At 44.6% G+C, this 10,000-nt stretch overlaps 1 pseudogene; it reads left to right on the forward strand.

The window, feature by feature from the left end:
- Positions 1 to 7,662: 7,662 nt before the first annotated feature.
- The window catches only part of LOC143028803 (uncharacterized), an 8,878-nt pseudogene continuing 6,540 nt past the window's right edge, over positions 7,663 to 10,000 (forward strand).

The raw sequence follows: 10,000 nt of genomic DNA on the forward strand, positions 1-10,000 counted from the left end.
TGCTCTCCATTGTTCACCAAATTTATATAGTTGCGTATGAAAAGGGAGAAATGCACACAATATAAGTAAAATTATTTACCTGGGTCATCAATTTCTTTTACTGTATGCTGTGGCTGACCTTGTCATTTATCTCTGTGAGATTTTAATCTTGACACAATGCCCTGTAGTTCCTGCCTGCAGTCTTTGCATTTAGCTCAGTACCCTTTGCCACAAGTTGTTGGTAGTTTTTCAAAATAATTCCAGACAGGATCATTTTTTCTGCCTGAAGGAACCACTCTGCCAGGTCCAGAAGACATCCTTCCTGGTTGATTCTAAAGTAGCAACTAACTCAGTGAGAAGCTGCTTACCTAGAACAAGTTTCAACAAGAATCTTATTAAAACTTGCTATGGGCTGCACAGTGATATATACATGTAGGCTTATACTGTTCCTTGTATACTTATGGCAAGTCTATATAACACTACTCCTTATATTGATATGCTAAAAATGTCCTTTAGCAATCAGATCGCATATTACATAGCAATCCCACAATATTCAAATCTACAAAAAAAATCTATTTAAATCAAATAAATCTGATTTAGATAAAAAAAATCGATTTTTTTTTATATTAAAAAAAAATCGCCAACCCTGGTGTCCACTAACCTCATACAATAATACCTGCTAAGTCCGGCTAAAATTGGCATTTCAAATCATAACAGTGCCTTAAAAATAGTTTCTTATATCACTATAAAAGTTTATATTAACTTAAACTGTATTGAATAAGTCAATAGTTGATATATTTGTCCTATATACAATGTTAGGTTTCTAGTTTTGATGTATTTGTCCAATATAAAATGTTAGGTTACAAAGAAAGCAATGGCCTCCGCTAGCGGACTCAGGGATCTGGGTGCGCACGTCCTGTGTAATAGTAGTCCTTGATATATATATATATATATATATATATATATATATATATATATATATATAAATATGTGTGTGTGTGTGTGTATATGTGTGTGTGTGTATTTATATATATATATATATGTGTGTGTGTGTGTGTGTGTGTGTGTGTGTGTGTGTGTGTGTATTTGTTGGCATCCTTCTGTCCCGGAAGACAATGGAGGTCGCGTTTCTTTTTTTCTTTTTCTTTTTTTTTTCTTTCTTTTTTTGGTGGTTTGGTCAGCTCATGGTTGAGTTACAACGCCTGCTGTGGCTGTATAGTCCAATTCTGGAGCGGCAGGCTCTATTGCAGTTGTCACAGGTGAAGTCCGCGCCTGGCTGTGTAGGGGCTGCTGCTATCCTCTGCCGTCTGCGCTCTCTTTTCTCCTCCCACTGGTCCTCTCTCCTCTTCTCGCTAGTTTGAATGCCTGCCTTGACAGCATGTCTCCAGCTGATGCGGTCAGCGGCCACCGCCTCCCAGCTTGCTGGGTTGATGTCGCATGCCTTCAGATCACGTTTGAGAACGTCCTTGTAGCGGAGGATGGGCCTTCCTGCAGGTCTGGAGCCAGTGGCAAGCTCTCCATACAGCACATTCTTCGGTATTCGGCCATCGTCCATTCGGCTAACATGACCGAGCCATCTCAATCGCCTCTGGCTGAGCAAGGCGAACATGCTGGGCATTCCCGCCTGTGTAAGAACATTCTTGTTGGAAACACGATCTTGCCAACTAATGCCCAGGATTCTTCTGAGGCAGCGCATGTGGAAGATGTTGAGTCGGCGTTCTTGGCGGGAGTACAGGGTCCAGGCTTCGCTGCCGTACAAGAGCGTGCTGAGTACACAAGCCTGGTATACTACTATCTTGGTGTTGGTGGTCAGCATAGAGTTGTCCCATACACGCTTTCTAAGACGAGCTAATGTTGTGCTGCTTTGCCGATGCGCTTGTTCAACTCTGCATCCAGGGACAGGTTGCTTGAGATGGTGGAACCCAGGTAGGTGAACTCTCCTACCACCTCGAGGATGTGGCCATCGAGGGAGATGCTAGGAATACTGCTGACATCCTGACCCATGACGTTGGTCTTCTTGATGCTGATGGTAAGGGCGAACTCTTTGCATGCATGAGCGAAGCAGTTGATGAGTCGCTGTAGGGCCTCCTCTGTGTGTGCAGTCAAGGCGGCGTCATCAGCAAACAACATCTCTCTGATCAGGACCTTGCGTACCTTGGTTTTTGCTCGGAGACGTGCAAGGTTGAAGAGACTTCCGCCATTTCTGGTGTGGAGATACACTCCGTCTTCTGACTGGCTGAAGGCATAGGACAGCAGCAGGGAGAAGAAGATGCCGAAAAGCGTCGGAGCAAGCACGCATCCCTGGTTCACGCCGCTTCTGATTGGGAAGGCGTCCGAGGATGAGCCGTCGTACTGGACGGTGCCTTGTATGTCTTCATGAAAGGAGGAAATCATCCTCAGGAGCTCAGGGGGACATCCAATCCTCTGTAGCAGGGCAAAAAGGCCTTCCCTGCTAACCAAGTCGAAAGCCTTCGTCAGGTCGATGAAAGCAATGTAAAGTGGACGCCTCTGTTCTCGGCACTTCTCTTGCAGTTGCCTTAGTGAAAAGACCATGTCAATGGTTGATCTTTCTGCTCTGAGGCCGCACTGTGCCTCAGGGTAGACTCGTTCTGCAAGTTTCTGCAACCGGTTGAGTACTACTCGGGCGAAGGCTTTCCCGACGGTACTGAGAAGGGATATTCCGCGGTCGTTGTTGCAGTCGCTGCGGTCTCCTTTGTTTTTATAGAGCGTGATGATGTTGGCGTCACGCATGTCTTGGGGAACGGTACTCTTGCCTGCTTTGACGACCTCCGGGGTGATGCCGTCGTTGCCAGGAGCTTTCCCGCTGGCCAGGAAGTCGATGGCTTTTCTGAGTTCGTCAATAGAGGATGTAACATCTAGTTCCTCCATGAGTGGTAGGGCTTTGCATTTCTCAACTGCTGCGGTGCTGACAGTGTTCTCTCTTGAGTAAAGTTCTTGATAGTGTTCGACCCATCTCTCCATCTGCTTTCCTCTGTCTGTGATAGTGTCACCAGAGGCTGTCTTCAGAGGTGCGATCTTGGTAATGCTTGGGCCAAAGGCTTTCTTCATGCCGTCGTACATGGCACGAATGTTGCCACAGTCAGCAGAGACCTGGATGTTCTGGCAGAGGTTCAGCCAGTAGTCGTTGGCGCTGCGCCGTGCTAACCGTTGAGCGTCATTTCTAGCCTTCCTGAGTGCAGCGAGTGTCTTCTCTGAAGGCTCTCTTTTGTAGTTAAGCAGCGCTTTTCTTTTAGCTGCGATTGCTGGTTCGAGTTTTGTGATTCCAGCTTCGAACCAGTCTGGATTCTGCCTCTCTCTCTTGCCGAAGGTGTCCATGGCGGAGTTGTAGATGGCTCCACGAATGTGATTCCACCTCTCTTCAGCGCTGTTTGTGGGGCAGTCCCGAAGGGCCTCTTCTGTAGAATCGGCAAAGCGCTTACACAGGTCTGGCATTTTTGTCCTGGCTGTGTTGATACGTGGACGACCTTTCTGCTTGGAGTGATGGATCCGTTTGGGCTGAAGACGCACCTTGCAACCAACCAACGAATGGTCAGTGTCGCAGTCAGCGCTGTGGTAGAAGCGGGTTGTGAGGACGCAGTTTAGCGAGGGTCTTCTGGTGATAACGAGGTCCAGCTGGTGCCAGTGACGTGATCTAGGGTGACACCAGGATACTCTGTGTTGAGGCTTGGTAGCAAAGAATGTGTTGGTTACACAGAGGTCGTGGTAGGAACACATCTCTAAGAGCCTCTGACCATTCTCGTTGAGTTTGCCGACACCAAAGTGGCCAATGCTGCGGGGCCAGGATTCTTGGTCAGCTCCGACACGAGCGTTGAAATCCCCAAGCAGGTATAGTTGTTCTGTGGCTGGGATCTCTCTGATGGTAGTCTCAAACTCCTCATAAAACTCATCCTTGGTCTCAGCCGGAGAGCTGAGTATGGGAGCGTAGATGCTAAGGACGTTGACTGGGCCAGAAGAAGTTGAGAGTCGAAGAGAGAGGATTCGAGGTGTTCCCTTTGATGGCGGTTCCACTGAAGACAGTAGAGAGTTTCTCACTGCGAATCCTACGCCATGCATGTGTAGTTCCTCTGGTTCCCTTCCCTGCCAGAAGAATGTGTAATCCTGTTCTCTGAGGCTGCCGCTCGATGGGAGTCTGGTCTCCTGTAATGCAGCAATGTCAATGTTGAGCCTCTCCAGTTCGCGGTTGATGATGGCTGTTTTCCTGGAGTCCTCAACCTGTTGTAGATCGTTGGTGAGGCCAGGACACATTGTCCTGACATTCCAGCTTGCCAGACGTAAGATAGATGATTTCTTTTTAACAATATTATGGCTGTTGTGTACTAGGTTTCCGTCCGCTTCTCATGTTTTGACGAACACTAAACTCTAGGCACCCTCTGGAGTGGCAGACGTTGGCGGACCGACACCTTATTGGCCGGGGGCTGCCCAGCTTGAGGCGGGCGGTAGTCGGACGATAGGACTTCAATGGTCCCTCCCACTGTCAAAGTTTTCCCGTGGCATCCTTCCTGTACGCCAATTTGTAAGGGCTTATAATCCGTAAACTGACAACTTCCGGTTTGTGTCCACACTGTACAGTGGGGCTGGAGTGTCCCATGTCCCATATATGTATATATATATATATATATATATATATATATATATATATATATATATATAATCGGTAGGCAAGGCGTGGGTAACTGCAATGATAATGGCCTCCTCCTCCTTGGCCTCTGTGCTGAACAGGAACTGTTCATCACAAACACGCAGTTCAGACTCCCAAATCGATTTAAGACCACCTGGAAACATCCTAGATCAAAACACTGGCATATCTTAGATTATGCCATTGTCAGACAACAACACAAAAATGAGGTTTTGATCACGAGAAGCATGCCTGGAGCCGATGACTGCTGGACAGACCACCGGCTGCTCATCACAAAATTAAAACTAACCATCAGAAGGAAGCCACGTAACATCCAACAAAACGAAGCCAGAAGAAGATATGACACTGGTAAATTAAAAGATATCGATACATCTCGAGCTTTCCAAGCAGTAATCCAGCAGAACCTATCAGCCAGAGAACCTTCAATCGACGCCGAATGGACTAACATACGAGATGCCATCAATGAAGCTGCAAGAACCGTAATCGGCTACCAGAGCAAACAGCACCAGGATTGGTTCGATGACAACGACGAAAATATTAAGTCCCTCATTAACGCCAAACGGAGAGCCCGAATAGCCCTCGACCAAGACCCTAATTCCCAACCAAAGAAGGCTAAATATGCACAAGCTAAATCACAGTGTCAAACCAGGCTTCGGGAAATACAAAATGAGTGGTGGCAGCAAATGGCGCAAAACCTACAAGGTTATGCCGGCAGCAGGGACCAAAGCTTCTTTGCAGGCACAAAGAAAATTTTCGGACCAAAGCACACTGCTGCAGGGACACTTTTGGCAGCCGACAACACCATCCTCGAGGGAAGACAATGAGATCCAGACCCGTTGGATAGAATATTTCAACACCCTCTTGAACAGGAACTCATCAGCCCAACAAGACTTCCTCCGAAATGTGCCACAACATCCACCCCAACTATGGATGTCCCTACCACCAACATTTCAAGAATTAGATGTAGTACTAAAACAAATGCGTCAAGGGAAGGCCGCGGGACCGGACAACATTCCCACTGAACTTCTGACACATGGAGGTTTAGTCCTGAAGATGCGTCTACACTCCCTCATACAAAAACCATGGGAAGAAAAACAGGCCCCCAATGATTGGAAAGACACACTCCTTGTCACCATCTTCAAAAAAGGAGATATAAGAGAATGTGGGAATTATAGAGGGATATGATTGCTATCAATTGCAGGGAAGGTTCTGGCAAGGATCCTACTAAATAGATTACAAAACGTAGCAGAAGTTATCCTGCCAGAATCCCAGTGTGGTTGCCGCCCATCTAGAGGAACCATAGACATGATTTTCTGTGCTCGCCAACTACAGGAAAAATCAAAAGAACAGCAAAAACCCATTTTTCTAATTTTCTATGACCTCGTACAAGCATTCGACAGCATACCAAGAACAGCCATGTGGTCTGTCATCAATCGCTTCGGAATCCCTGAGCCTTTTGTTGACGTGATCAAAGCCCTACGTGATGGGATGACAGCTAAAGTAATCCACCAGAGCAACCTGTCAGCTCCCTTCCCAATCACATGTGGACTAAAACAAGGATTGTGAGAATCAACACCGTGTGAGATCGAAATCTTTATTGGTACGACGTTTCGCTTGTCACAGCTTTTTCAAGTACAGACATATGGCAAATACTCTGAGTACATATATGCCGACGGGGAAGGAACTGGGAGAGGTTACCAGAAGGGGTGGGTGGTAGGTGGAAGGTAGGAGGGGGTGTATGTGAGAAGGGGACGGGTGGGACTTGTTGGAGAAAAAGGAGAACATTTCGGACAGTTTGTTGAAAAGGACTAAGGGGGACATTTCATACATTTGTATAATGCGGGTAACAGATGGATGATAGGGGGGCGATGTTGAACATGCCTCTGTTCTGATCAATGGTTTTGAAGCTTTGAATGGCGGCCGCTTCCAGGCATTTCCTCCTCACCCTGTCTGGTTCACTAAAAAGAAGCTCTGCGTTATCCCAATCCATCAGGTGGTCGTTGGTGCTCCGGTGGATAACACAGGCGTTGGTGGTGATGTTGTTCCGGGAATCGTAGCGATGCTCCCAGATCCGGGTCTTCAGGTCACGGGAGGTCTCGCCGATATATACTCTATCACATCCAGTACAGGGTATGCGGTAGACATCAGCGTTTTTTCCCCACATCTCGTCCTGGCTGTCACTCCTTCTAGCGAGCTCTTTGATAGTCCTGCTGGACTGGCCCACTATTTCAATGTTACAGCGCCCAAGTGTCCGGGTGAGGGTGGTGGTGACGCTGCTGGCTGGAAGGATAAGCCTCCTAGCTGGATCTTTCGCTGGCTCCCACGTGTACTGGCACCGACCCTTTTCTCTTTATATTTAGCTGCCATGCTATATGAAGTACCCCACAACAACCAAGGGGTTGAAATAAAATACAGATTAGATGGAGAAATCTTTAAAATGGCCAGACTCAAATCACGGCGCAACACCATCAATGTGACGGAACTACAGTATGCGGATGACAACGCTGCTGTAGCCCACACCCATGCAGAACTCCAACAATCAGTGGATAATTTCCATGCTGCCTACACATGTTTTGGCCTGACAGTTAACAAGGCCAAAACTAAGATATTGGCCCAACCAAGACCAGGGGAAAATCCACCAGCAACTAACATGACCATGGATGGAACCACCATTGAATGCGTCGAACACTTCCCATACCTGGGAAGCATCCTTTCCACCCAGAGCACATCCTCCAAAGAAATTGAAAACAGGTTACAAGCTGGCCACACTGCATATGGGAGACTATCCACCAGGGTGTTCAAGAACAAAAGCCTAACCACCCATACAAAGGTGATGGTATATAACGCCGTCATAGTATCTACCCAGCTATATGCATGCGAGACTTGGACCCTTTATAGTATGGCCCTCAAAAAACTAGAACAATTCCACCAGAAAAAAACTGAGAGCAATAATGAAAATCAAATGGAACGACTACGTGTCCAATACAGCAGTCCTTGAAAGAGCCAATGTCACTAGCATCGAGGCCATGATCATGAAACACCGCTTAAGATGGTCTGGCCATGTGGTGCGTATGGAGGACACAAGACTACCAAAGAAAATTCTCTTCAGTGAGTTAAATACAGGTGATCGCCTTAGAGGCCGCCCTATGCTCCGATTTAAAGACCAACTCAAGAAATCCCTCAAGGAAGCTAACATAGACCCAAACACCTTCGAAGCTTCAGCGTATGACAGGAATGAGTGGAGAAACAAAATTAGAGTGGGCACGGACCTCTTTGAAGAGAATAGAAGAGCCAACCTGGTAGCTAAACGACAGCAACGGGCAGAAAGAACAAAACAACCACAACCACCTCCCACGATTCAGTGCGATCAATGCCCTCGGTTGTTCAGGGCACGAATTGGCCTTACGAGCCATAAGAAGGCTCACCACCCTAATAATAACTAACCTCTTATGACTCCCTCATCTATTCAATCTTCTATTGGGACTGGAAACTATGATACTCGAAGACGAGTACATGCCGACGACGACGATATATATACATATATATATATACACGTGTGTGTGTATGTGTGTGTGTGTGTGTGTGTGTGTGTGTGTGTGTGTGTGTGTGTGTGTGTGTGTGTGTGTGTGTGTGTGTGTGTGTGTGTGTGTGTGTGTGGTGTGTGTGTGTGTGTGTGTGTGTGTGTGTGTGTGTGTGTGTGTGTGTGTGTGTGTGTGTGCATTCATCTTGGTCTCTTGGATCACGTGTTGGACTCGTGATCGACACGTGTGTGTGTGTGTGTGTGTGTGTGTGTGTGTGTGTGTGTGTGTGTGTGTGTGTGTGTGTGTGTGTGTGTGTGTGTGTGTGTGTGTGTGTGTGTGTGTGTGTGTGTGTGTGTGTGTGTGTGTGTGTGTGTGTGTGTGTGTGTGTGTGTGTGTGTGTGTGTGTGTGTGTGTGTGTGTGTGTGTGTGTGTGTATATATATGTATATATATATATGTATATGTATATATATATATATATATATATATATATATTATATATATATGTGTGTGTGTGTGTGTGTGTGTGTGTGTGTGTGTGTGTGTGTGTGTGTGTGTGTGTGTGTGTGTGTGTGTGTGTGTGTGTGTGTGTGTGTGTGTGTGTGTGTGTGTGTGTGTGTGTGTGTGTGTGTGTGTGCGTGTGTGTGTGTGTGTGTATGTGTGTGTGTGTGTGTGTGTGTGTGTGTGTGTGTGTGTGTGTGTGTGTGTGTGTGTGTGTGTGTGTGTGTGTGTGTGTGTGTGTGTGTGTGTAAATATGTATATATATATATATGTATATGTATATATGTATACATATATCTATATATGTATATATATATATATGTATATGTATATATGTATACATATGCATATATATATATATATATACATGCATATATGGATATACATGCATATATATATATATATATATATATGTGTGTGTGTGTGTGTGTGTGTGTGTGTGTGTGTGTGTGTGTGTGTGTGTGTGTGTGTGTGTGTGTGTGTGTGTGTGTGTGTGTGTGTGTGTGTGTGTGTGTGTGTGTGTGTGTGTGTGTGTGTGTGTGTGTGTGTGTGTGTGTGTGTGTGTGTACATATATATGTATATATATATGTACATATATATGTATATATATATATATATATATACATTCATATATGTGTATATATATGTATATATACATACATATATATATACATATGTATATATATATATATTGTATATATATATATATATATATATATATATATATATATATATATATATATATATATATATACATATACTCGTATGATTACTACTCAAAAAATCATAATCCGTGGCTGTGATTACGTAACCATAAACAAATCATAATAAAAAAAAACATGAAATTTGAGTAATTATAATCAAATCATAATCAAAATTTACTCTGCGATGATAATCATTATCAAATCGTAATCAATTTTTTCCTGATAATAATCATTGATTAAAATGTGATTATTGTGATTATTTATTTGTAATTTCCATGAAGCATTTTACTTTTAGGTCAAAGTATGTTTTGAAAGCATTGGCACTATCTCATATTATTACTTGCTTGTCTGCCATGATATAGGGGAAGATGGGGTAAAGTGGACCACTGGTGCAAAATGTATCTCTGCCTTTCCCACCAATGATACGTAATTTCAAACAGCAGGTGCAATGTTTTTCGGTAACAATGTAAACCTCCCACGAGCTTTAGTATTGAAAAAAAAAATTAACTGAAGGGATCTAAGCTCAGACTTTTGTAATTTTTTTAAATTTAGATACCTCTGTGGTTTTATCTTGTAGTAAAAAAAAAATGGATGAATAGTGATCCCCGCCAAAAGGAAATGGACAAATTACTCCTTTG

The sequence above is a fragment of the Oratosquilla oratoria genome, chromosome 10 (genome assembly GCF_046742065.1).
Source record: "Oratosquilla oratoria isolate Oo_2021 chromosome 10, ASM4674206v1, whole genome shotgun sequence".
NCBI lineage: Eukaryota > Metazoa > Arthropoda > Malacostraca > Stomatopoda > Squillidae > Oratosquilla > Oratosquilla oratoria.